The sequence below is a fragment of the Cydia splendana genome, chromosome 16, assembly GCF_910591565.1.
Source record: "Cydia splendana chromosome 16, ilCydSple1.2, whole genome shotgun sequence".
In the NCBI taxonomy this organism is placed as follows: domain Eukaryota; kingdom Metazoa; phylum Arthropoda; class Insecta; order Lepidoptera; family Tortricidae; genus Cydia; species Cydia splendana.
Window position 1 is genome coordinate 8,355,799 of NC_085975.1, and position 26,845 is coordinate 8,382,643.

General features: G+C 36.2%; 1 protein-coding gene across 9 annotated transcripts in view; it reads right to left on the minus strand.

Moving 5' to 3' along the window:
* The window catches only part of LOC134798191 (potassium/sodium hyperpolarization-activated cyclic nucleotide-gated channel 2), a 287,708-nt gene that overhangs the window by 120,321 nt on the left and 140,542 nt on the right, over nucleotides 1–26,845 (minus strand). Inside the window, exon 1 of one of the 9 annotated variants that reach the window (XM_063770549.1) lies at nucleotides 10,876–11,483. The exons of the other annotated variants lie outside the window; for them this stretch is intronic. The gene's annotated coding sequence lies outside the window, so the exon portion shown is untranslated. Of the gene's footprint in view, nucleotides 1–10,875; nucleotides 11,484–26,845 lie in introns of those variants that run through there. 9 annotated transcript variants of the gene reach the window in all.

Here is a 26,845-nt window from a genome sequence, read left to right on the forward strand (position 1 = left end):
GAAAATTATCTTTACTACTGGCAGCCTTATTATAGTAGTTTATGTGACTGCTACATAATGAAAGGCATTAAAATACGAGTGTGGGTTTATGAAACGAATGAAATGAGTTTCATAATAGTATCACACGAGTGTTTTAATGCCTAATTATGTACAGTTACATACACTGCTTTATCTACACACATATTATAAACTTTCTATGATATATTCACTAACCTCATATTACAACCGACATTGGGGCACTTTCCTCTCTGGCGGAACTCGCGGATATGAGATGGCGTCTCCGAAATATCTTTATCCCACATTTTACACGAAACTTTTGTTTAGTTACTTTAAAAACAACAAAACAAATTATTTTTTACTACAAACTAATTAAAAGATAAACTGTACGTCAAATGGCGGCAAATGAAAACTTTTATCACGCATGTCACGCATCCGTAGTTTTTTTTTTAAATTCAGAGACAAACTAGAGTCGGGGTCGATTACCATATCGTCCGATACCAACTTACAAGCGAGATTTGTCAATATTGTATGCAATTGACATTTGATTTCGAATAAAACGTCATCTCGACTGATATTAGAATAGGGGTCAAAATCAAATTGCTTTTTTTTTCAGAGATGTTCGAAATTTGAATTTCATTACCAAATCGATTTTGATATAGTAATGAAGCTATTACCACATTTTCACAGATAAGAAATTTGCTGTAACAAAACAGTTTATCATAATGTGGGCCATTATTTACGGATTTTGAAGGCATCATAGAGAGTTTATGATATGTGTGTAGATAAAAGTTTTTTAGAACAGCAACACTGTGTTGTTGTCAGGTTTACAAATGGCTGAAGGGAGAAGTTTTGTCGATTTTTTTTTATTTGTGTTCATTTAAATACACGGTCAACCTTAACGCGTCAACGCCGTGTTAGAGTTTTAAAAGTAAGTTGCAGTTTTCCGTAACATAAGATATACCTCATACATTGCAGATTAAGCTAATTATTTAACATTTGCAAAATCAAAGGAAATGTTTATGTAATATCGAACATGTTCCAAATTATCACGACTGTGGCCTCAAAAATCTGTCACCGCCACGGACTTTTGAGTCCACGTTCGTGACATATAGACACGTGGTCGTGACATTCTTAATTCGTTTGATTAATTTAGAGGCACATGCACTTTTCAGAAATGCATTTTTATTAGCTACAGATCATTTGCTATTATTGCCCGACTGTCAAAGCAAAAAAAATGTTTTCGCTTGTATGTATGTATGATGTGTATCGAATTCTTTGTCACGCTCTACAGCCTTTATAGTTTGACGGATTTCAACGTCTGAGCTGTCATTAGGTTTGTCGTAGTCCTAGGAGTGACTTAGGCTATGTTAAAATAACTATATAAATTAAAATAGCCGAGTTGGCCACCAAAATGCCGAAATGTCACGACTGAGGGACACTTTGTCACAACCGTGTTTATGTACTCATTTTATTTACCTTTCCTGAGGGTATTAAGCTTGACCATATAAATAAAAAAATTGCTTTTTGTATGTACTTTTGATATATATAATAATATGTGAAAAATAAAAACGTTTATGAAAAAAAAGATTTTTTGGACACAATTTAAGAATCACCCTTATATATATTTTGTTTCATTGTAATTAAACCTGTCTTATGTACAATAAAGTGTTTACATACATACGTACATACATAAAAGTTATTTAGCAAACCTCTGTTAAATTTTGTCTTATAAGTAATGAAATTCGAAATACGTTTATATGGATAGTTATGTATTTACATTTACGTTTTGAATATGCCTCCGATTCGTTCTCGAAACATCTACTAGTAAGAATACCTGCCTTTATGAGCAGCCTCGCGGACCCTCCTAATGAAACGACATGGGGTTAATGGTCCGGAATTTGTACTGACCAATTTGGCTGAGATCTGAAGGGATTTACTACTGAGATAAACCGATATTGCGTAAGGTATTAACCAATAAATTACTCTCGCTTGCAAATCATGCAATATATAAATTTATTTATTTATTATTTATTAGCCCACTTTGGTGTCCCACTGCTGGGCAAAGGCCTCCCCTCGTTTTCTCCACTCGACCCTGTCTGCGGCATTTTTCCACCATTATTTTGGGGTAGAATGCGTCCATCTCCTTTTCGGCAATATATAAAATATAGTTTTAAATTAAACTCGTATAAAACTTAATACTTATTATGTTAAGCTATGCAAAGCTCGCTTAAACTTTATTATACATGGGTTTCTATCTGTGTATGATGTGAACACTAAGCTTAGGTACCTTCTTATTTCTCTATGTTAGTACCTAACCAATGTTTGACATTTGACGTAAGTATTTGAAACATAATAAATCAAATGGTTTCATGATGCGTCACGCTGATTTCGAAATTACAGCAATATACTTTACGATTATGAATACGCCCCATAGGGTCTTGTAACACAATCCTTATGAGATGATTATAATAGATAAAGAACCAGGTGAATCTTCATTTGTTATATTTTGGTTTTGTAGTAGGGACAGTGGGGAGACACTCCTGACCGGTCGAACTCGGCTCCGTTCGACTCAGCATTGCTCCGAGAAATTATTAGGGTTGGCACCACTTGACTTCCTTGTGCGTGCACGACCACAGATAAGATAATCACTTGAATTTTGACAACCCTAAATAGCCGAGAGGGATAGTGCCATATATTAGAAAGGGATAGCATGATTCGACCCTGAACCGCTGTCAAACTTCGGGTTTGTAGGAAGTGTCCTTTCTGTACGGTAGTACTATTATTTCTTCTGTGGTAGGGAACCCTACAACTCGGAACCATGTTTTAGTCGTAAACGCATTAACTCTGTCTACAGACAGTCTTAAAAGGCAATGAATGCCAAACACCAGGGCTTTTACCTTGACGAGGTTGTTTATAAAAGCTTTTATTACATCGGCGGGTCGGTAGCAATTTTATATAAATTTGAAACGAAGAATATCTGTCTAGTCATCATATAAATACCTAATAAGCTCTACTTCATGATGGCGGAATGTGATAACGATATAGGTAACGGCTCATTTTATTGCACCGTAAACTAATCAACTGTATAAGTTTCGTATTCAGCAAACTTAATGAACATTGTCTCCATGTCAAACATTGCCTGACTTGATGAAACAGCGCTTCTCTGCCACTCAGTTATCAATCAGATATGTTTTTAATTCATAGTGATAATTTCTTCGATTACCTATTGGAAATTAGGTACATATCAGTAGGCAGATGTTTTGATCATGATGATGATGATGATGAGATGTTTTGTACAGATTTGCTACTCGTATTGTTTTTTTTTTGTTGAGAATATTTGTTATCGAGTTAGACGGAGTTAGACCCGTTAATGACATTAATTATATGTTAAGCTAGTCCGGTACAAATAATTCCGAAATTCCTGTAGTTTTACAAAGTGTATCTACGTGCTAAAAAATTCCAAAGCTATGTCTACTAAATATCTTGCATAAGGCAAACGCATTGTAGCACTTATTTTTATAAACATAAAGTTCTATTTGGTCATGGCAGGATATTTGATTTCACTTTCGTAGTCGCGTGCGGTACGCGATAATCACTAAATCAATATTGGGCCCGTAGGCCAACTTACATGCAGTAAGTTCAAGGGTCTTAAAAAATCAAGAATAAAGTCTATTTTCCCTTATTTTATTTCACAGATAATATTGTTGGCTCTCGAACTCGAGATTCCGGTAGACAAGGCCTCGATAAAGTAAAAATAAAAACGTTTTAACTGTACATGATACTAAATGTCAGTGGGGCATTACATGGTTCCATTATTAATCGAGATTTAACTGATCGAATATCATTTTACTGAATATCCGGTTTAATGCATTGTAATTGATTAATCACAATAAAACAGCGTGTGCGTGCGTGAAGTGATCTATTAAAGAAAGCTTTTTAATGTAGCGGCCTGTTCTAGTTGGTATTAAATATCTTAATATTAAATTTAGTTTCTTAATACCTATACACAATTACACTAAACAACATGTAAAGCCTAATTTTGTGAAAAATGGGTCGTGATAATTGCAGAAAACATAGTGATGTTGTTAATTTGGACATATCTTAAAATGGAGCTAATTAAGATCCACGGGGCTATTTGGAAATGTACATATGTACCTAACGGTACACATTCTCGGGATGTTTTCAACCTGTATGACATAATTTTAGGCCTTTATTTTACATTATACTTTGACGATTCTAGTACCAAATACATGCATACATATCTATAAAGGTAGGTTATCCATCCTTTATTTTTAACAGCTTGGTGCTGCGAAATACAGGTATATGGGTCTCTATTGGTTCCCATACATTTTTGTTCCGATTTTTTCAGTCCATAACGTTTTCCATCATAATTTTTATTAGTCATATTGTCAATAGTCATAAATTTTAACAATATAAATTGCAGTTCCGATTTTTGCAGGTCATTATTATTGTTAGTCATAATATTCAAAGTCCAGAAGGTATACCATTACATAATGTTGAAGGCAATAAAATTGCTTATAATAATCGTTGTAAGGTCTTTTATCGCAGGTTATAATGATAAGTAGGGGCTCTATTGCGTTCCCTAAATTTTAAGTTCCGATTTTTTTAGACCATAACGTTTTCCATCATAATTTTTATCAGTGATATTGTCAATACAAATTGCATGCTTACCTACCTACCTGGGGATAATTTTTTATTTGGCTTACTGATTTCCCCTCCATTTCTTACTTTTCATGTAGTTTATTAAGCCATTTCGTCCCGCCAACGAGTCGACGGAGCCCCGCTTCGCGGGGCTCCTATTTCCGCTCTGAGGGACACAAGGTAACTAACGAACCTACCTGAGGAAACAGATTTATTTTTTCTTTATATGAAGGATGTTATTGATTTGGTTTCTTAGACGTAATTCACTTTAGTCATTAAAAATGGGGGCCCCTTTGTTTGACATAATTATTGAAAGTCATAATGTTTAATATTATAGCTCCTAAATATTAGAATATTAGAGGATATCATTTTCTGACTATCGAAATTTGAAACAGTAAGTTTATGGGAAACAAAGGGATGACATTAAAACGATATGATTAACGACCATTAGTCCGATAAAATATATGCCTTAAAATATTTCTGAATAATTATTGATATACCTTTGAATGTTATACTCATCAATTTTATAACTTTTGTGATAATAGCTTTTAATATTATAGATGTTTAACATTAGAACTATGAAACGTTATACTTAACAAAAATTATGACTTTTGATGTTTATGTCCATAAATTATATGGATATCAATTTCTGACTATCGAAATTCGAAACAATAAGTTTATGGGAAACAAAGGGATCCCCAGGTATATGTATCGTATGTGCCCAAGAGACAAAAATCTACCCTACATGGTACATAATGATATACCTAAGAAACATTAGTTACGTTTCATTTAAGTGGGAACAATGAGTTAATTTGTGAAAGTTAGGCCTATTAATAATGCCTTTCGTTATTTAAGTATCATACAGATACCAAATACACTTTAGAACACCTCTTTAGAAAAATATTACTCGGCCTGTGTTAACAATTCAAGCATTGTATCTACTAAAAATATAAAACGTCTGATTCAGACATTGATATTTTAGAAATTTAGACTTAAACTTGTGCCAAATAGCCCCATTTTACTGTACCTTTTACTCGACCGTTCGATAGTTATTTAGAGGTTTTCGTAGACGGAGCTACGTGCTCTGCCTATAGGCTACGCCGTAGCGAAGTACCCACGGCTACACATTATATCTGTATATGACAGAAAATAGTCAGCATAGTTAGTTACCTATAATTTGGAAACCCAATTTATTCCATATCGTACTTTGATATTTTATACAAAAAGTAATAATATTATGAAACTAATAGGTACATATAGCCTTAGCCTTAAAAGTGAATCTTTGATGTTTACCACATGTCTAACTGCCTAAATATTAAACATATATTTATGTGCGTATTGGAGCCTATAAGCTTGATAAATTGAGGGAATGAGGGTACTCGTGCTTACCCAGTGTATTCTACCGAATCGTGATTTGTGGCTCGTGTTAACATGCACGATTTCACCAAAGGTTTACTTTACTCGACTATTCCCTTGAAGCGTCGAGCCTAAAATACAAATGTACAGTTTTCATTATGATGCTCACAATGTCGCGCTGCAGAGTAACGCTCGATACTGCAAGAATTTGCTCTATAAGTTTTTACTAATACGACCTTATATTAGGGAATATTACGCAAAACTCTGCGTAGAGCTAGAGACACGAAAATAGACAGTTCGGTTTCTCTCTTCTCTATCACTCTTGCTTATTCGATCGATATAGAGGCAGATAACGAAATTTTGATTTTCGCGTTTCGCGGTAGACCACCGGTAAACAAACCGCCTTGATGCTTCAATATCATAGTGAAAACTTGTCAAAAAGTTTAAGGCCTAGTATGCATAAGTTACTCTATGGTTTACTATGTGCTGCACTCTGGCGCAAGAATATTGCAGTAATACTCCCTATTACGCGCCGAAAGGCTTTGTACGCATTATGTCGCTTTTTTGTGATATATTAGATTAGGATTAGGCAAACGAGCAGACAAATCGCCTGATGGTAAGCAAATACCGTCGCCATGGACAGTTGCAACACCAGAGGGGTTACAAGTGTGTTGCCGGCGTTCAAGATGAGAGTACGCACGTCATTTCTTGAAGGTCGTATCGCGTGCATTTATCCGCGCTCCAAAGGCGATAATATCGTTTCAAACTAGAATGTAAATTATAATGCTAGTAAATTCTAGTTTGAAAGCACTTTAGGGTTTGAAGCGGTAGGTAAGTTATAGTTTCACTGTCATTAAATATTGCTAACGGAACTCGTGATTTTCCCGGGCGAAAGAACTTTGATATTGAATAAGTTTAAAGCCTTGAAAACTTTCACGAAGAACAAAACTTCAAGAGTTGGTAGTATATTTCATATTGAGGAATTTTTGGGTTAAAAGGAAATAAATTGCTAAGGTATTTACACGTGGGATATTCTGCTAGTTTAATAACATTTAATTTGTATTGACGCTGCTAAATCTAGCAACTTAATTTTTATTTTGAATAACAGTAATATAAACCACTTAAGGTGGTGGTACTAGTGCTCGACATGCTAATGCCCAATAGATTACACCCTGCTGTCACCTCTATTGACAATGACTTAAGTTTCAAGATGACATGTACTGGGACCGCGTCGAGCACCAGTACCACCACTTACCTATCATTGATCAATATAAATTTTCCTTCAAACGCGACACATTTTTCACCGCCTACACTAATCTAGTTTGTAAGAAAATACTTTTTGTCATAGAATTTAACAGGGAGAACTTGGAACGGGGGCTTGGGACGTGTTTCAACTAGCAATGAACATGTTGCTGGCTCCTTCCCTTTGCTTACCAAGCGAACCATAATAGTGCAACATCAAGATCCTTAACAGTTGTTTGTTTTCGGGGATCGACTTATATTAGTCTCCCTCGAATGTAGTTCGTGGTTGAGGCTAATGCGCCTTAGAAAGCATTATGAATAGCAACGGGCTGTCCGGGCTCTTCTTATATAAAATATAAGTATTTTACGAGTAGTAAGCAAATCTTTACAGTGACGTCTTGTGAGCGTAGCATAAAGGCTCCTTGAGAATATTTTGCGAGAAATTCTATTTCGATATAGCTGCGTACAGTTAGGTATAATATATAATATTATTACAACAAGAGTAAAATGGTACACGTTAAAAGAAATGCTATAAAAACCTAGAATAGTTGCATTTATCAACAGATTTCCAAGTATTAGTTTTTTATAAAACAAGGATGCGCATGACACGCCATCTACCAAATTTCTCAAGGTGAGATAGTTAACTTTACTTAATTGTGTTATGAAATCAATACAATATTCTGAGTTAGTATACACAAGTATTTATAATTCCCGTCACATAAAAATCGGGCACGGCTTCATCCAAATATATAATGCGATCACTTTATTAGGAAACTTTCCTTTGAAGGTCAGGGCGGGCGAGACTGGCGAGAGTCACGTCATTTTGTTTTATTCTCATTTGTCCTATATTATATTTTGCGATTTGTTCTACAGTTAATCATCATCCTCCTTCCCGTTTATCGGTATTTAGAGTTCCGTAATCAACTCTCCTGTAAATTGCACATTTAAATATAATACTTAACTTGAAGAAATCTTGACTACAAATCGATTGCAAACGATAATTTGAAAATTTTAATATTCATATAAAACGAAGAAGTCATACGACAGGAATTTAATAAAGTAGGTAGGTACTGTACATCAAATATTCTGATCTACGAGCACTATTAAAATATTCCATGTCGTATGAGTTCAGCATGACCTCATGACTTACCCTAGAGACTGAATGGCGTAACTTAATTAATTATAGAGCATTCTATATTAACTTTTGCAAATTACTGTACAGTATGTAAAAAAAATCCTGAAAAATGACGTTTTTTAAATTGGGATTATATTATCTTTTAAAAGTAATAACGAGAACAAACTAACTTATTTTCTCTTTATACTTAAAATGGGTACAGAATATTAGAGATGCTAGTAGTTTTTACATAATAAGATCTGAGGTTTTAATGATTACCGCCTACATAGTTCGTACTGGTGGTTGGTGCTGCGTACATAGTTTTTCAGGGACTCCTTCCCAGTAGGTAAGCATAATTTTGCTCATTGTAGTAGGCAGTAAATGCAGCTTCATGATTTTGGGTGAAGTATAGATAATGCAGCATTTGCAACAGTACTCCGTACGTAGTAAATACTCCGTTTTCAATAGCAGCTTTAATGTAAATGACCCAGATAAAGCTTGAAATCGTATAGTTTTATAAAGATCGCTTATAGGTAAAGTTTTCTACTGATACCTAATGTTATAATCATAATAAGGATCGGAACCAACAACGCTGTTGACTTTTAAATAAATAATCGATGAAGTGGATTGAACCGGGCATTTATACAGACTGTTATTTCCCTTATAAATATCGGTTTCGGCCAATGAACTGTCGAACACGCACGCTTATAATAGGTACCTAATAATTTACACACCCTAATGATATAAGTATCGTGTAGAAAGGGCTAGGCGTGGGAAAAACCTCCAGTCACACGCTTCTTTCTAATTTAAAAATTATAGCAATTTGAGATATACATACTAGCCTCAGTCCGTGACTTCAAACGCGTAAAAGCCTTTAAGCTAAATGGGTCATACTCAAAATCATGTTCAGGTCTTGCCTTTGGACATACTCAAAAGTTAAGGCCTAGAAAGGTTAATTTTCTTATTTACTCTTATCCACATGAAAGGGTACTCCTTTTTGGAGGGACTGAATTATTCAGTCGACAGGCATCAAAACAATGTGAGCTCACCTGGGGGCTATTCGTAAATTACGTCATTTCAAATTGGGAGGGGGGGGTCTGGTCATCGGATGATGGAAGCATGACGTAGGAGGAAACGGGGTCATTCGAAACATGATTTTTGGATCATTTGGGGGGGGGGGGGGGGTCAAAAATTACGTAATTTATGAACAGCCCCTTGCGTAGAAACTTCCATGCGTACAATAGGTACCTACTACCTAGCTATAGAATCTATCTGTATGTGTTAATAGAATTAAACGATACTTCAAAATAAATATAACGACACACGACAATTGTTGATTGGCTTCTAAACAATTACGTACGTAGTACATGATGACTATATACAGCGAACGCTCGTAGTTCGTATTCGTAGTAGGTAATGACAGCACATCCCACGTAGACTATCATTAAACACAGACAACCATACATTTCAGTGCAATTTTTTATTTATTTATTTATTTATTGAGGAGATAACACAGAAAAACATACATGGGATGAACATAAAACTTAAAATAACATAAATGGCCTTAAATATAGATGCTTCCATAAACGTATCTCACAGAGAACATAATCTGATGGATCAGTCGCGCTTAGCATACCTACAGTATGTGCATCTGAGTCTGTATAAAAACCTCGTTCAAATAAGTACCTTAGTGTACGGGACACAAGGTGTACAATGTTTTGAAATCCACATACAGTGGATATGCTAAGCGCGGCTGGCGTTACGTACGCTGACATTAGGTATCGATTGCACTTTTAAAGGCACGTCATCACATTCGGCCAACGAGCACTTGTGCATCCGCGCAATCTCGGCCGCGTGCCAATGTGTAAACGCACCATAACACTGAACTACAACATAAGCGCATACAGTAACATTGAATGAACGCTGTCGGTGGACAAAGCGCAAAATAAAACAACGATTGCGAGGAAACATTTATTGTGGTCGGCTCCAGCTGACGTGGCCTCGTGGAATGAAAAATATGAAAGAAGGAATGTAAAGCGGAAAAGTGAGCATCTGGCAAGCAGCGGAAAACAAACTTAATAAGAGCGTACGAAAATAGAACCACGTAAAGTTGACTAGACTCTTGCCTAGCAGCTTATTTGGCTCTTTTTGCGAGCCCCCGTTCTTTGTGGCGAATAGGCACTTTGGGCTTTGCTTTATGTGAACGGTGTGCTTTTAACGCGCAAAGTTTTGCAGTTTCACTCTTTAAAAGAGAAAATTGTGTAATGTAGTTTTTTAACTGTAATTAACATGATTTACTGTGCTAGGCTTTTTAATTAACAGTGCACTGCTTAGAGTAAAAAATCAGATTTCAATTGTTTTGAATTACGTAGATAGCTGTGCACTGAGTGGCCTTTCATTGTTTTTTTTTTTTTGCAAAAATAGAGAAAAAATATAAACAGAGTACATGGAAACAGAAGATTGCAAGACAGAACATGTGAAGAGACAGAGAAGAGACATACAGGTGGTTGGACTGTTCGTGGTCATTGGAGTTGTGCGCGGGCTGCGAGCCGGAGCGCCGCAGCCGCCAGATGGCGTGGCGGGCCGCCACCAGCCGCGCGAAGCCGTGCCGAGCCACTCTCGACGCCTACGCGCTCATGCCGCTCAACAAGTCCTCGGAACTCGCGCTCACCGTACGACCCGACGGGAAACCAGGACAGGACCGCACAGGATAGATCAACAGGTAGGATCAAACCCCACTCAGCGACCAACGGCGGCTTGGACGCTGGCAACTCCGTTACATACACTATTGTGCGTTACAACTTGACTACACTACGAGCAAAAAGCTGGCCTAAAACGAATATCACAACCGAATATCACAATAAAGCGGAGGCAAGCAAAGCTTCGTGGACGGCGGCGGCTTACGTAACGCTAACTTATCTACGCGTGTAAAATGTGCAAAAATGTATGGATCACAGAAAAAAGCCTTAACACTATGAGGTTATAATGCCCCTCGAATGATGTTATGTAACGGAGCCGCGTTCTGTGTGGAGATTTGAAAGGGTTCGGTGTAAAGGACATGCGCGCGGGCTAGGGGCCGGGTGAGCACTGGCGGCTGGCGGGGCTGTACGTCCGCGCCGCTCGCCCCCCACCCCGGTACCTGACTCCTTTCAGTGACATAACCTCTGTCAGCTTTTGACAATCTTTCGATTGCCTTCGTATCAAGTTTGAATTTTGTCAATAAGCCGGCTCTAAATAATCAAAACACTTTTAAAGAATGTATCAGTTCACGGAAACTGTGTCGCTAACTTCTTTCTCTATTGATTATGTACGCCTTTTCTAAGAACTCCGTCCTTTAGAGGTAAGAAGCTGTAAACAGAATTCAATAAATAGATTAATTACCTACTCGCATCTCAGTGGAATAAGTAAATACTTTATTAAGTAATATTTTTCCTCACAATTAAATAAATAGTTATGAATCTACTGCCTAGGTATCTAAGTGGCCTAATGATATGAACAGAAAGGCAACCTTGACATTTGTTGTTTCATAAACACTATATATATAATAATATATTGAGCGAGGTCATTTTATTAGTATTTTTTGCAATATGATTTTCATTTGAAGTTAGGTACCAAAACATTTTTCAACGATACTCATAGACAGAGTTAAGTAGGTAGATACCTAGGATCTACAAAAACATTTTTTTAAGCCTCTATAAGGGATGTTTCCTGTACTTAAAATAAATTATTTCAAACCGTGCACGAAATAAAGCACCAGATAATTATTAGAAAAACATAGATAGCAGCTATTTTTAAACACAATTTATTTATTTTATTAAATACAATTTGTATTTAATAAATCGTATTGAAATATAAAAAGTAGGTGAGTTTACCGTGACGTCACTACATTCGTTTTCATATAAATTCCATATACTCGTACCTATTCTATGTTTTTGACTTGAGCCACTCTAACGCCATCTCGTCCACCGCGGAAGAACTACGATATCAGCAAGGTCTGTTACAACTATTATTTTATCGCCGTATCTTTTATGGGGCACTTCAGGTAACGTCGTGACGGGCGCAACGGGGAACGAGGGTTAATCTGCAATATCGGAGGCTATACAAACAGTTAGCCTTCGATAGAAGGGCGCGGCGACCTTGAGCACTGCTCTTTGTAACATGCACAAAAGAAAATGCCTTCTTTGTAGGCGACGGACAACAATCGTCTTAGTTGTATTATGTTTTGTAGACGTTCTTTCATATGAGTAGACGTCATTTGGCTACTTCAGCGATACAAATAGGTATTGAAAAAGTTGTTAGCTACTTGGTATACTTTGAAGTTAAAAACAATGCATGTGATTGAGTGTGTTTTTTTAATCTATATTTAACATTTTACTAAGATCAAAGACATATGTAACTAAGATTAAATTGAATATTGAACAAGAGCGTTATGTAAGGAGAGGTGACGGGACATTTTCGTGGGTTGTGACAAACTTACAAGTCACTGCCTATGTCAGTCGTGTCATGTCAGATTCGTGTTTTTTTTTCAAATGTTTGTTATTAAGCGTTTAATTACAGTTACAGTCAGTTTCCGTTTGACAGAGAGTTTTAAGTAATTTGATTTTCTTCCTTGACTGATTAAAACGAGGTAGTAAATCAATGTTCAAAAACAATTTGCGAAGTGCAAACTAAAGATACCACTTTACAAACTAGGTACGTGCACAATACCTTCGAAAGAAATTTTAATTCTCCTAATAATATTTATATCTGTAACTTACGCAATGTGTAAGTAAACTTTTCCTTGCTAACTTTTAAAACAACTTTGCTACTCGACAACAGATGGCGCTGCAATACGAATAGGCGCCCGCTGTTCAACGAATACCTTTCGAACTAGAGAGATCGTATAAATTAAATATGCATATTATATAGAATATAGAAATTTGACAGTTATGATGGAGTTGCCAAGTATATAGGTAGGTAATTTAAGTTTAGACCTACTTAATTTGGATGGTCTCTAGTTCTCTCAATATTCATATGAACAATAATAATAAAAATATAGAAAACGTATTATTTGAGACTATTTTCAAGCTCTACAGCACAATTGCAATCACTGATATTCATATCGAGTGTGTTATTTTGATATTCCATTTTCGTCTCTGAATACAGCTTTACCTAGGTATTTTTTTGTAAACTGAAACTTTCCACGTCCATTCAGCGGCACACAAAAGACTGTTCGGTTCGTTATTCATTTAGCCTTCTGTATTAAGGTTGACTGGCCCCATTTAAAGTCCACGTAGGAGTTTAATAAATTGTATGTAACGAGAACGAGGAACTTCACATTGAACTATGTTCGGATTGGATACCTAATAATTGATCAATTTGAATATAAAGTGCAATAAGCGGAAAACTACCCTTTGACTAGATTAGAATCTAGTGACCCCATTTTTATTGCTCTTTAGCGTATTTAGATCATTAATGTGTTCCATACAATAATTATTATGAAAGATGTAAGAAAAGTGTTTCTTTTTTTATTCACTTACAGTCAAAATAGCTTCCTAATACGGCTTTCTATATAAGAATAGTATCTAATACTTACCAAAATATAATGTCATAGTTGGATATGATGTTGCCTTTTTTAGTGCAAGCTGTTTTATAATAAAAACTATAAACGACTAGACGTGTATTTATCATTAATATAGCTATAATTACGAATAACAAACAATTAGACTTGAATAGAATAATATCATATTTCATTTACATAAGAAAGTGGTGTGTATTCCGAAAATAGGTACGCATGGTCCGAATCAGACTTACGATAGACATGGTGATAGATTTTTGTCCGGTGTATATCTTATCAAGTTTACCATTGTTTATTCTCAGCGGTTAGATAAACAAGCGAACAGCATTAATTTGGAAACCGCAGGGGACGCCCGTCCTATATTTAGGCTTCGCCCACGGTGGACTTTGTCAATACAAAACAATAACAAACAGCAATTGAGGTCTTTGTTCTACGGTTGCGTAACGCACTATTCATATTTAGGTATTAGCACAGAATAAATAATAGTACTAGGTACAGAAGACTCACTCTCTAACAAAACGCGTCTGTTACGATCAGGACAGATATGGCCGCTAGGTGGCGACAGCGCCACGCGCGGCTTATGGCTAACCCCAAAAATGGGATGGAACGGATGTACTTTTAGCTACCTGTCCTGTAGCAAAGCGGCGAAATCGCGGAGTGAGCCACGCCTGGTATTAGGGAATTTAAGATTGTTCGATGTCAAACAAAACGATTCCTTGCTTTTCCGTTAACATAAACAATGATTTAAATAGCACGAAACGGTAAGTCCTCTGATTTTACAATTTATTAAAGTTTCGATACGACCTTGACAGGGCTCGCAGTGCATTTCGCGTGCACAATTAGCGCGAACGATCGGATCGTTTGGAAATTAAAACCTTCTTACATATTTTAAACTTAGATTGCCGACTGTTGTTTAGTTGTTGACCATTGTAAACTATCTAATTATATTAATGTTTAGTGGTCCACAAAATAATAGATGCCAATGTGTGTATTCGAGCGGATCAATCGAAGAAATATTTGTATTTAATTGGTAACATTTGTCGGGAAAAATTAATGCAATTAACTAATTGCATTGAATTAACTAAGCTTGCAGTTAATATTACAAAAGGTGGAGGCTAAACATACAACACAAAGATAAAAGATAAAAGATATTTATTCGTGACATTCACAAAACATGTACGAACATGTACAGACAACAACAGCAAGGAAATAAGACATCAATAAGTGTGCATCACGAAATGGACCCAACTCAGCATGATAAATAAAGCCAGCGCTGGTCTTCCGTAGAGCCCATTCGGTGATGCCACGACAGATAACACATAAAGATACATATTAAAACATATACAAAAGGAATAATTAAGATAACAACAGAGAATACAAAAAAAAGAACAATATATACAAGAAAAATAATTAAGAAAACAAACAAAAAATAAAAAAATAAGAAAAACATAAACATAGACAAAGATTTACAGTGAAGGTCAAATTATGAACGCGACCATACCATGTGTCAACGCTTGTGCAGCTCCTAGATGCCTAGCGCCAGCGGCGACTCGCGAAACTAATACTGTTTGTGCAAGCAAAGCATCAAAAACATGGCATAGTCGCACCATGGAAAAAGTAAAACTGTAAGAACATGGCCAACACAATTTACACAATAAAGTAGGCGTACCAAACTTATCAAGGAACGGCAATAAAGTGCAGCTGGCTGTCTATGAGTTCTGCGACATAGCATACAGGACATAGCAACCTATACTTAAAATTAAAAAGAGGTGATAAAAGATAAAAGAAGCGATATGGCAAAGCAAAAGGGACAAAATACGTACGGTATGTCGATATAAATGCGAGAGACATAGCAAATACAACTACCCTACTTAAGTTACCCTAGTTAATTAAGTTTTTATGTCATTCCCTTTTCACACCTAAACCGCTAAACCGATTTAGATGAAATTTAATATGAACCTAGTTTGAGTCACAGGGAAGATTTTATATAGGATAGTTTTTACCACCATCACCATTCTGCACAGACAAAGTCACGGGCAGAACCAACCAATATATGAGTGCACGCCAAGGCGCTAGTTTAGGTCGCATTTATTTGCTACGGCGTAGCGCGTAGCAACTACTCGTAATTCTCGTATGAAGCGGAAAGTGATAGTAGCCCAGATAGACATGCTGCATGTATGTCTTTGTACACTGAGAGTATATTATAAGTACATACTTAATACATATGCGCAATTCAGTTCCGAGAATAAATACAATGTAATAAATATTTATTTTAGAAATGAACATTCTTGTTTCAAACGTTAGCATGATTCAGCTACCACTACCAGCGGAGCTAATAACGTAGGATCGTAAGAATAATATAAATATGGACCATAAACCCGGCACCAATTACGAAATTCATATTTAAAATGAATTCGACATACACTCTTCACTCACTCAGTCGACCATTAAGTAAACACGAATGTAATATCCATTTTTTGACTTTCAACCCATTCAAATCATTGGAGCACGTTTGCTTTTGTTCATTCATTGTTGTTTCATCTTTTCATCGATTCATCGTTCATCATAATGTTTGTTTTCATTGGCTTTTATTCTTTGAGCGTGAAATACCTGTTTGGTGCTTGTTTTGTGATTTGTATTGATATTCACTCAAGTTAATCAATCTTACGTCAATGTTAGTGAATCTAAAAAGTGAGTCGTGTACATTTTATTTTTAAATGTCTTACTTACAATTGTTTTTAATTGAGTTTATGGGTGATAAGTTTCACGACAGTAAAATATTGCACAGTCATTTCTGATAACTGATGTAGACAAAGACAATTAAATTCCAAACAATATTAACATTAAAATATTTTAATATTTAATTTATAAATAAACTTAAATTAAAGTACTTCCCATAAATGCCACTTCCAAGACTTTAATCTTAAAATCTAGTCTGAAATATCCATTATTTTCTGGCGCAGTGACATAGGTTAAGGATGGCGTGCCAGGCTGACCCCCCCGGCCCCGTGCTCGTCAATCATCTCGTCGTCTCCTGCCCGTGGCCTTCCCATTGTTTCCACCTCCGGCCAAATTGATGCGTTTCCACAAAGAAAGGGTAGCCATTGTGATGCCTTCTTTCTAATCATGGCGGTGCTGTTTTTACGAACGTGATTAATACGGTTTTTAGATTTGTGCTAATTTTTAATGAGGGTTGGTTTAAGTAAAGTTATTGTATTTGATTTTAATTAGTTTGAATATTTATTCAAATTTAAAAAAGTTGTAAAATATGTATATCAATGCAACTTAAGTGTAGTAAAAATCAATAATTATGTGCCTCCCTAATTAAAACCAATTATTACTTTGCTAATCCGCGAAAAGATAACGTGCTAGTCAATCAGTGCTAACCCGTTAGTGTAAGGCCTGAGTGGACGCTCGAGTTGAGCGTGCAGCGGGGCGGGGCGTGCGGCGTGCATGTTAAACAAATGCAAACGTATAGGAGCGGCCTTAGTGCACGCTGCTCAAATCACTTGTGAGCCCGACGCTACGCTGCACGCCCCGCCGAACGCTCCGCTTCGAGCGTCCACTCAGGCCTTACACTTATACTTACTTGCGTATTTTAATTAATATGGATTTCCGCAAAGTAACGCCTGATTCTATTCACTATGTACCTCCCTATCTACCAATTAAACATGTAGATACATATATACGAATAGTACATGATCTCATATTTATTTAATGTCAGTTTGAGAATGCCTCAAGGCATTATCTTTCCGAATTTATTTGTGTAGTTTACTGTGCAATAAAACTTTAATTAATAACTAAATAAATGGTTTGGTTTTAAAAAGCCAAATATTATTATGATAAGCTAAAAGCCAAGTTGCTATTATTTGAACGAACCAGGTTCACGCTGTAATAAAAGAAACCCACTTTAAAATAATTGAAACGGACATTATACAGAAATAATAATTAAGTCAATTAAAAGAGTAGGTATCCCATTAGTGAGGTCTGAGTAAACGCCCCAATTGCGCCGCCGTGGAATTCTAGTGAGCGTTCCTAAATTAAAAATCCAATTATGCTAAGTTAGACGTTAGCTGAATTCCGACGAATACTTATATGTGGATGGTGTTTAGCAAAAATGAGTCATCCCACATCCATTTTGCAATAAAATGACAACTTTAAGCGTCAATATTTTGAGTTGACATCTTATTGAAAAACTAATGTGGGCTGACACATTATTGCGTATCAGCATCCATGTCTAAGAGAGGCTTGTATCTTGATGGACGGAGAGCGGATGGTAACCCCAAAAAACGATTTGATGGATTGTGTGAAAGAGGATATGAGAAAGAAAGGAGTAAGTGCTGAGGTGACGCAGGACAGAGGAGAATGGAACAGAAAAACATGTGCCGACTCCACATAACGTGGGATATCTAAGAACAGGGAAAAGAAGAAGAGGCTTCTATCAGGCGACATCACACAGCGAACTTCGTACCGTAGACAATGAATGTCGTGATTCTGGTGTTCCACTACAAAGCAATGAATGCAATGCCTCAGTCAATAATGGCAATTTCGGGTCTCTATTGTTTCCCAAATAGTTTTAAGTCATAATGTATTGTTTGTCCGAATTTTCGTTAGTCATAATTGGTTTTTCTCAGAAACGCGTAACTTTTCAGGATTGCTATAAAACATACCTAACCTAACCTAACCTATCTTATATAACCTTACAAAAATCCTGAAAAGTTAACGGTTTCAGTTTTATGACTAACGATAATATGACAAACAATACATTATGACTTAAAACTTTATGGGAAACAAAGGGACCCCCGCAATTTCACTTTGCCATTTATTTCTTATTTAAAAAATATCTATTCAACTAGTCAGGCCAGAGACAAAGCCAACAAATTATAAAATGATTAAAAACCGGTTCAGCCCGGATTACATGCGAAAAAAACAAAAAAAATGCTATTATATTTGTAAAAGTTCCAGTGTTGATCCGTAAATAATATAAATCTTAGCTTAACTTTGTGTCGTAGCCGTAATTTTACCTTGATAAGTTCAGTGTTAGATAAATATTGTACGTTTGTACTACATCTTGCTAAATACAGCTTATTGGTATGTACAGATGGGATCCATGCCAATTTGCCTTCTACACTGAGTCATCAATTTTAAAAGAATACTAGCAATTGAACCCCTTGACCGGATATTTTTGATTACTTCGGATTTCTCAGTTGTTTTAAGGTTCATTATTTAATAACCTACACTGAGTACAAGATAAGTTTCTCGAATTAACCATAGATCAAGAAAAACCGGAATGATAAATAATAATTTGCGCTAATCTAAGGAACAAAAATAATTACATATGGTATTTACAAGTTAAGGAAGACAAAGAAGATAATATTTTGCCGAATCCACAACATGGTCGCTTACCCCAATTTTAACGTTTCCCGTACAGATAAAATACTGACAGGCCTATTCGGATTTCGAGATAATCACAAGATCTTGAGACGATTTAGAGATCAACTAGATCTACATTAGATATCGACTAGATGTGACTTGGATATCTAAGTCATAACTTGTCGAAATCGTTCAAGAGGACCTCCAGAATCGCGGAAACGTCAAATTTGACATATCTATCTTACCAATATCTTTAAATTATCCGTATCGTAACTTGTTGAAGTCTAGTAGAAATCTAATTCATTTTCCGAATCGAGCCGTGATTTTGCTTGTGCTACTAAGTATGTATAGAAAGCTATGGACATGGATATATCGCTTTAGGAGGCGCTACCCAGTCCCTTGAATAAATAACAAGCCGACGCCTTAAGCGTTGGATTAAAAAGGGATTATTTTGACGAAATTCACCTCCGAGCTACTAATGTTTGATACTTTTAATACTTTAAATGAAGCCTTCATTCTACTAAGCGTGGTATTAATTTATAACGATGCAAAATAGTCCAAACAATGGAGATTATTTTGTATAAGGTTTTCGTCCGAAAAAGATGGGATTGGAAAATCACGTGAGATTGAGTCTCACTAAAAATGTTCAAAAAGACGTAATTTAGGTCGACATCATATCACTCGACATGTTTGAGAAGCTTCAAATGCACTACAACTCAGCCTCATTAGTGAGTATAATTAGTATCGATCATGCAGGTATCAGGCCGCGCAGCCAACGTGCCAATCGCTAACGCTCCGTAGCGATCGAAACGCAACTGTCACTGTCGTACTTATAAGGAAGAGTGATAGAGAGACACGAAGCGTTTCGTTGTCGAAGCGATAGCGATTGTAACCTTGGCTAGGCCGGCAGATGGTCAATACGCTTTTTACATAATCAAATTCTCAACATAAACATACTCGTATCGTGTATTTAAATAGGTACGTAGGTATTATAAAGCACATACGAATATTACCTGCTTTATTATAACACGTGAGTAATTACAAATTCTGTTTGTTTCCAGTGATCAACATGATAACTTATAGATACTATACACCTACACATCTACATTGCCCATACCCTTGTTATGCTATAGTAAGTAGAATAATAGAAACAATTCGTACACTTAGTAATTAGATAATTAACCCCTTAGTTGATTAGAGTAAAAAATCTGGCCATGTTTATGTCGCAATTGTACTCATGTACGGTTCCATATAATCGTAAAAGATTGTACGTAAGTTTAAAAAATCCAAAATACGTAATTAAACTAATCTTCTTTAGCCGTATGGGATGCAATCCCTTTAATTTTAAATTATTCGTTATTATGGAAATAAAAAATATGCTACATTCTGCACAGCACTACATTTAACTGTCTATATACTTTCTCCGTACTTAGTCCATTCCATAACAGACATATCTACGCGGATATTTATTAATAGGGTGCTATTGTAACCTTTCGAGCACGTAACTTTCAAAATCAGAAAAAATATATAAATGCGTCATAATATTTTATTTGCGCATAACGAGGCTTGGGCCGTGCCACATTATGAATCATTAAAGGGCTCGGCTAATGGCCTTTCCCTAACTCGCTGCCGATTTGGTGAACCCATGTGCTCACGAAAGCTTATATTTTGCCAATATTTGGACATTACTTTGTACTTATAATTTAGGGGTGTGTAGGAAAATAAAATTGCTGTGAATGTAGTGCGCAGTGATTTTTGACTTACATAACGCTTTGTTAAAAGCTTCTAAATTGTACGATGACAAACGATCAAATAATTATCTACACATTGTCACTCTATGCTAGTTCCTTCGAAGTTGCTACTGTATCTTCGAAAAAGCAAAGTTATATAAAACTATTTAGAATTTATAATTTATTGTTAGTTTCATTTTTAGATGAATTTATCTAATGATAAATCGCATTTTGCGTTTGACATTGGTCCCCAGTTATGTGACGCCTATTTCAATTAACCGTAGGTACCTATTTTTTCGAAATGAAAACATCGAAAAGTCTCAATCAATTGAAAGACAAATAAAACAGCACACATACGGCCTATTCTCTCCCCACTACACGTGCAAACAAACGCCACTCCGCCCATTCACTACCCTATAACTTCCTTTCCATTACGCATACAAATTGAGTGTCAGTTCTTTTGCTTTCACTCCAGTGTTTGCAGCGTCTTCTAATTACGCTGCCTCTTCAGCCGAGCGCCCTCGCGCTGACGGACTGGGACCCTTGTGTTTTGTGTAGCTGTATTTCTATACGGCTTGCTTACAACGGGTAAGGTTGGATTTGGGAGGAAATAATTTTTCAAACGATAGAACGTGTTTCAATGACTATTCATTTTTGTTAGGGATAAATTCTGACAGAATGGAAATTTTGTGCTTATGTACCTATGTAGTTGTGTACAAAAAACTGAAACGAATATATATAATCATTACCGTTTTACATGCAAAAACTATTTGATTAGTTTTATTCATGTACAGTTTAACGTAGGTACTTTACTCGATGTGTTTACTGATCTTATTGCTTTGTATTTAATACCTTCTAATATTAATTAGCTGATATGTAATTGCGAGAATTCGATAGAGACAGTCAGATCTTTATTGTTTAATATGACTGTTAGCGGAAGGTGCTGGGGGTGGGATACGGTGTTGCGTGAACAAGAGATTTCCTTTGGCAGGATTGGTCCTTAGGACCCAAGGATAGATTCAAGAAGTGGAGCCACCGAGATTTTTGATGTAATTTTTAGGGGGGGGGGCTCTCAACGTGATCTTGATATCTATGTCATTTAAGCTACTAGGCCAAGTTTGGTATCGTTTTCATATAAATTGGGGATGCCGAATTCATTTATGATATCATAATGACACCATTCCGAAATAAAAGCACATAAAATATGAAAAAATATATTTTTTTAATATTCCTCGCGATCTTCACGCCTAAACTGCTAAATCAATTTAGTTAAAATTTGGTACAGAGATAGTTTCAATCCCAGGGAATAACATAGCATACTTTTAATCACAAAAATCATCCCTTAAGGGTGCGAAAAGGGAGGTGGAAATTTGTATGGGGATCCAATAACCGCTGAACCGATTTAGATACAATTTGGTATAGAGATATTTTGAGTCCCGGGGAAGAACATAGGATAATTTTTATTCAAAAAAAATCTCTCAAAAGTGAAAAGGGAGGTGTAAGATTGTATGGGAAATCAATAACGGCTGAACCGATTTAGATGAAATCTATGTCTATATCTTTGATTTAGTTGAAAATGATACTAAACTTGACATATGTAGAACCTATACTTAAAAAAATATTAACCTCAGACGTCACCGGCCCTTAAAACCCCCCCACCCCCCACCTGCATCAAAAATCTGGGTGGCTCCACTTCTTAAATACATTTTAGGAACACAAAGATTGATTCTACCAAAGGAAATCTCTTATTCAGTGAACGCCGTATTTAAACTTTTTATGGCTTGAGCACACTCCACTATGTGATTAGATAGAGTGTTTTAAATCAGATGCCTCAGATACCTACCTGGCAGAAATCAGACTCAGTTTGTCAACGTAGAATCAATGATAATCAAAGTATTAAGTACCTATAACTGCTTATTGTCGAGTTGCATGGGTTAGTTACTAAGTACTTTTCAAGTACCCGACAGTGTCCAATATCGCGCTCTTGCTACATGGTTCAAACAAACCCGCGATATATACCGTGAGAAACAACACGTCTTGTAAGCAAACTTCACTAAGAGCCGGCGAAGGTCCAAGTTCGTACTCGTATAAGCCGGAAATCCATTAAAGCCGTCAAAGTAATCTGTAAGACTTACAGCAGAGGTCCCGGAATAAGGCCAAATGAACGGGAGTAATAGAATACCGTGTACGCTTTAAAACCATTGTTATATTGTATTTTATGAACATTTAAGAGCCTTTTTGTCTGTCTCTTGAGTAAAAAATGAAAAAAAATTAAAGATTTTCTTGTATTTCGTATAGAATAGACGTAAAAAGAACGGGAACGGAGTAATATCGTTTCTATACTTAAGAAAATAACCTTTTGATGAAGATTATTTACCTAAGTATAAAACTGAAATTCACATGAAAACCGACTTCTTCTGTTAGAAAGTTATTAAGAAAACATTTATTAATATAAGGTTTCTTAAAATCTTAATTAAGCATTTATTATTTAAAAATGACATCCAAAATTTCGATAGTTTTTAAGGTCATGGAGTAGCATTAGCATAATATTATCTAATAGTTATTCAAAATAACGTTACTATCTTTAGCTCCCGCCAATTTCTGCCCTTTTACCCTATTAGGCAGGTTAGTCACCAGAATTATTTGAGCAATTAGCTCGAAACTAATCGCCAAAGATCGAGATCAAAGCAGGTCGTACCTACTCGTAACACACCTGTTTGGGTCGCTTATTGGTTGCGCCCTGAGGGCCTGTCGCAAAATTCGAAGATCAAAATTACGTAATCTGCATGATCTGCATCTCAATCGCTCGAATATACAAGAGCGATAGAGAAGCATATTTCAGTGTTTTGATTTTCCATGTTCGCAGTGAACGCTTTGACTCGTTTACATATAATGTTTCCGAGTACATACAGTATAATTAATGTTTCCAAGTACATACATTGTAATACGGGGCTTTAAGCTTTAACCGCAGGCTGTTAGTGTTTCTATATCCCATGAGAGAATTCCATCAACCCGAGGTACTTAAAAATGACCCCTATCATCCTTTCAAGTATCTAGAATATTCTAGAGATATTAAGCATGTACCCACAATTATTATTACGTTGTAATATTAGCGTAAAATCGATGATTAATGCCTTATCACGACGATTGACGACCGCTCTGGCCTGTGAAGCCGATAGTTCTGGGTTCGAATCCCGGTAAGGGCATTTATTTGTGTGATAAACACAATTATTTGTTCCTGCATGAGTCATGGGTGTTTTCTATGTACATATCAGGGATGTTGCGAATATTCGCATCCGCATCCGCAACCGCGGAACTTCCGCATTACTTTCAATATCCGCATCCGCATAAAATCGATGCGGAGCTTAATGCGGATGCGGATGTCGAACAAGTCGGTACAGGAACGTCTTAGCGGCGGCGTAACTGCTAGGTAATTTCGTCACGAAATAGTCTAGATCTAGAAAAGTTGGCTAAGTTACTGTTTATTAAATATAATGCACCTATATTCTTGCTCAAATACTAAACGTTTCGTTTTTTTAAATAACAATTACTAAAAATGTAATATTTGACATTTTTTAAGTACCTACCTAACCTTGACATCCGCATCCGCATCCGCATCCTTTAAATATCCGCATCCGCAACATCCCTGGTACCTACCTACATATAAATGTATTTATCTATATAACTATATCGTCGCCTAGTAGCACCCTTACAACGTACATCATGCTATGCTTAGTTTAGGGCTAGGTTGATCTGTGTAAGATGTCCCCTAATATTTATTTGTTATCAAGTTAGGAAAAGATACAATACCTAACTTAGGCCTGCAACGTTTTAAACGTGTAACTGGCCCTTGGTCTCATTAGTACCGTACTTTGTGATCTTAATGCATGTACCTAACAATAATGTGAATTTAACCAATATAAAGTATAGGCATTTATAATATATTTGTTAAAACGCCCTTTAAAAGCGAAGTTATCTACAAAGTTGCTCGCGAACTTCGACAACTAGTGAAAAATACACAAGATTGCAACTAGCCTTCGCCAGCAAAGTTTATTTACTTAGGACTGGCCGCTTAGATGCCGGGGGACGAACTTAGCTAATAGGTGGGGAAACGGCCTTCTGTAACGTCTCACTTAATATCCTCAAAGTTAACTGAAACTTACTTTTGAAAACAACTACATATGGGTAGTTAATTTGTATGTAAATGTGTATGTATAGCAATTAGCAATTCAATCAATAATTAACTTGTACCCCATCATACATCCCATAATTAAAAGTTTAAAGTACTTAATATAACAATGTTATAGGTATCACTATAGGCATATTTATATGTAGTTTTATATTATTATGGGTATTGGGGGCTCCACAAGGAGCTCAGCAAACGCCTAAGGCAGGCCACAGGTGACCCTCGCGCGGGCAGCTTTCTCGCGCAAAGATTGGCCATAGCAATCCAGCGCGGGAACGCTGCCTGCGTGATGGGCACCTTACCAAGGGCGCAAAGTTTTGATAAATATTTTTAGTTTTTAGCTTTAGTTTTTTGTGAACTTAATTTTAGTTTTGTATTCATTTTATAACACTTATTTTACAATAAATGAGTTTTCCCCATACTATTATACTATATCGGCGCGATTCGGGAAATGAATTAGAGATTCACTACATATGTAATAGTAAAGATATGTGACGTGCCACGGCAAAAGGTAACTTATGGCGGTTGGCGCTTACGTTATTATTAACGCCGCTCCAATATTATTGCGGCCGCCGTATGTGTATGTATTTACGCCGTATGTGTATGATATTTTACTTCTTACGATTAATCGATTTCTACGAAGTTTCATTGTTTAATCCATTAAAATGTAGTAAATACCTACTTAATACTTTATTTCAAGAAGACGCTTTCAGACTTTGACGCTTATTACATGAAAAATTTGCATTGCACATAAAATGCATACTTATGTATTAATCAACAGCCATAAAATTACTTGTTTTATCAATCAATCAACTTATAAAAACAGAAGTACTAGTATTAGAACAAATATTTTTTTTTTCGAAAGTTTCCATAAGCCTTCAGTAAGAAATGCATATATATACTTGGTACTTGGAAATACGCGACCTATGCCGCCGTGACCCAGGTGGTCGAATGGCTCAGGCACCTGCCGCGACAGCAGAGGACGCTGGTTCGATTCCAGCCTTGGGCACTGGTGCCTTGGTCACTTTTTCTTAGTATATGACATTTATTTCAGTTTATAAACACAGAGTTTATAAATTACTAACAATATATAGATTCGTTATGTATTATAATTGCTTGCTAATTTCATCAATGAACCTACGAGTTATCCTGTTGCAAATAGTCTCTCTAAAGCCAACAACAGAATTCGTCTCATATCGGGCACGATCTAAGTTTAGTCCCTATTGGGCACAGTATGGCAGGATCGAGCCACTCGAATACACGATCACGACTTCGGGTCGCGCCGGGAAAAATCGAGAGTCATTTGTTTTCATCCCGAGCTCCAACTCGCGATTTAAAATGGACGTGCAATTTAATGATGCTCTATAATAATATGTACGGTCTATGTATTACGTGAACATAAAAATGTGTATTTAGTAGCAGATTATGTTTAATCGGACGCAAATTATGATCCTTTTCTGACAATACATCGCGACGCACTGATATTGATATCAGATTTGTAGCAAGCAGCAGATTTGTTGCTTTCGCGCTGGAAAGCTCTAAAGTGGCCCACTGATTTACAGTCCGCCGGACGGTATCAGCCTGTCAGTTAGAACAAAATTTTGACAGTTCCGAACAACTGACAG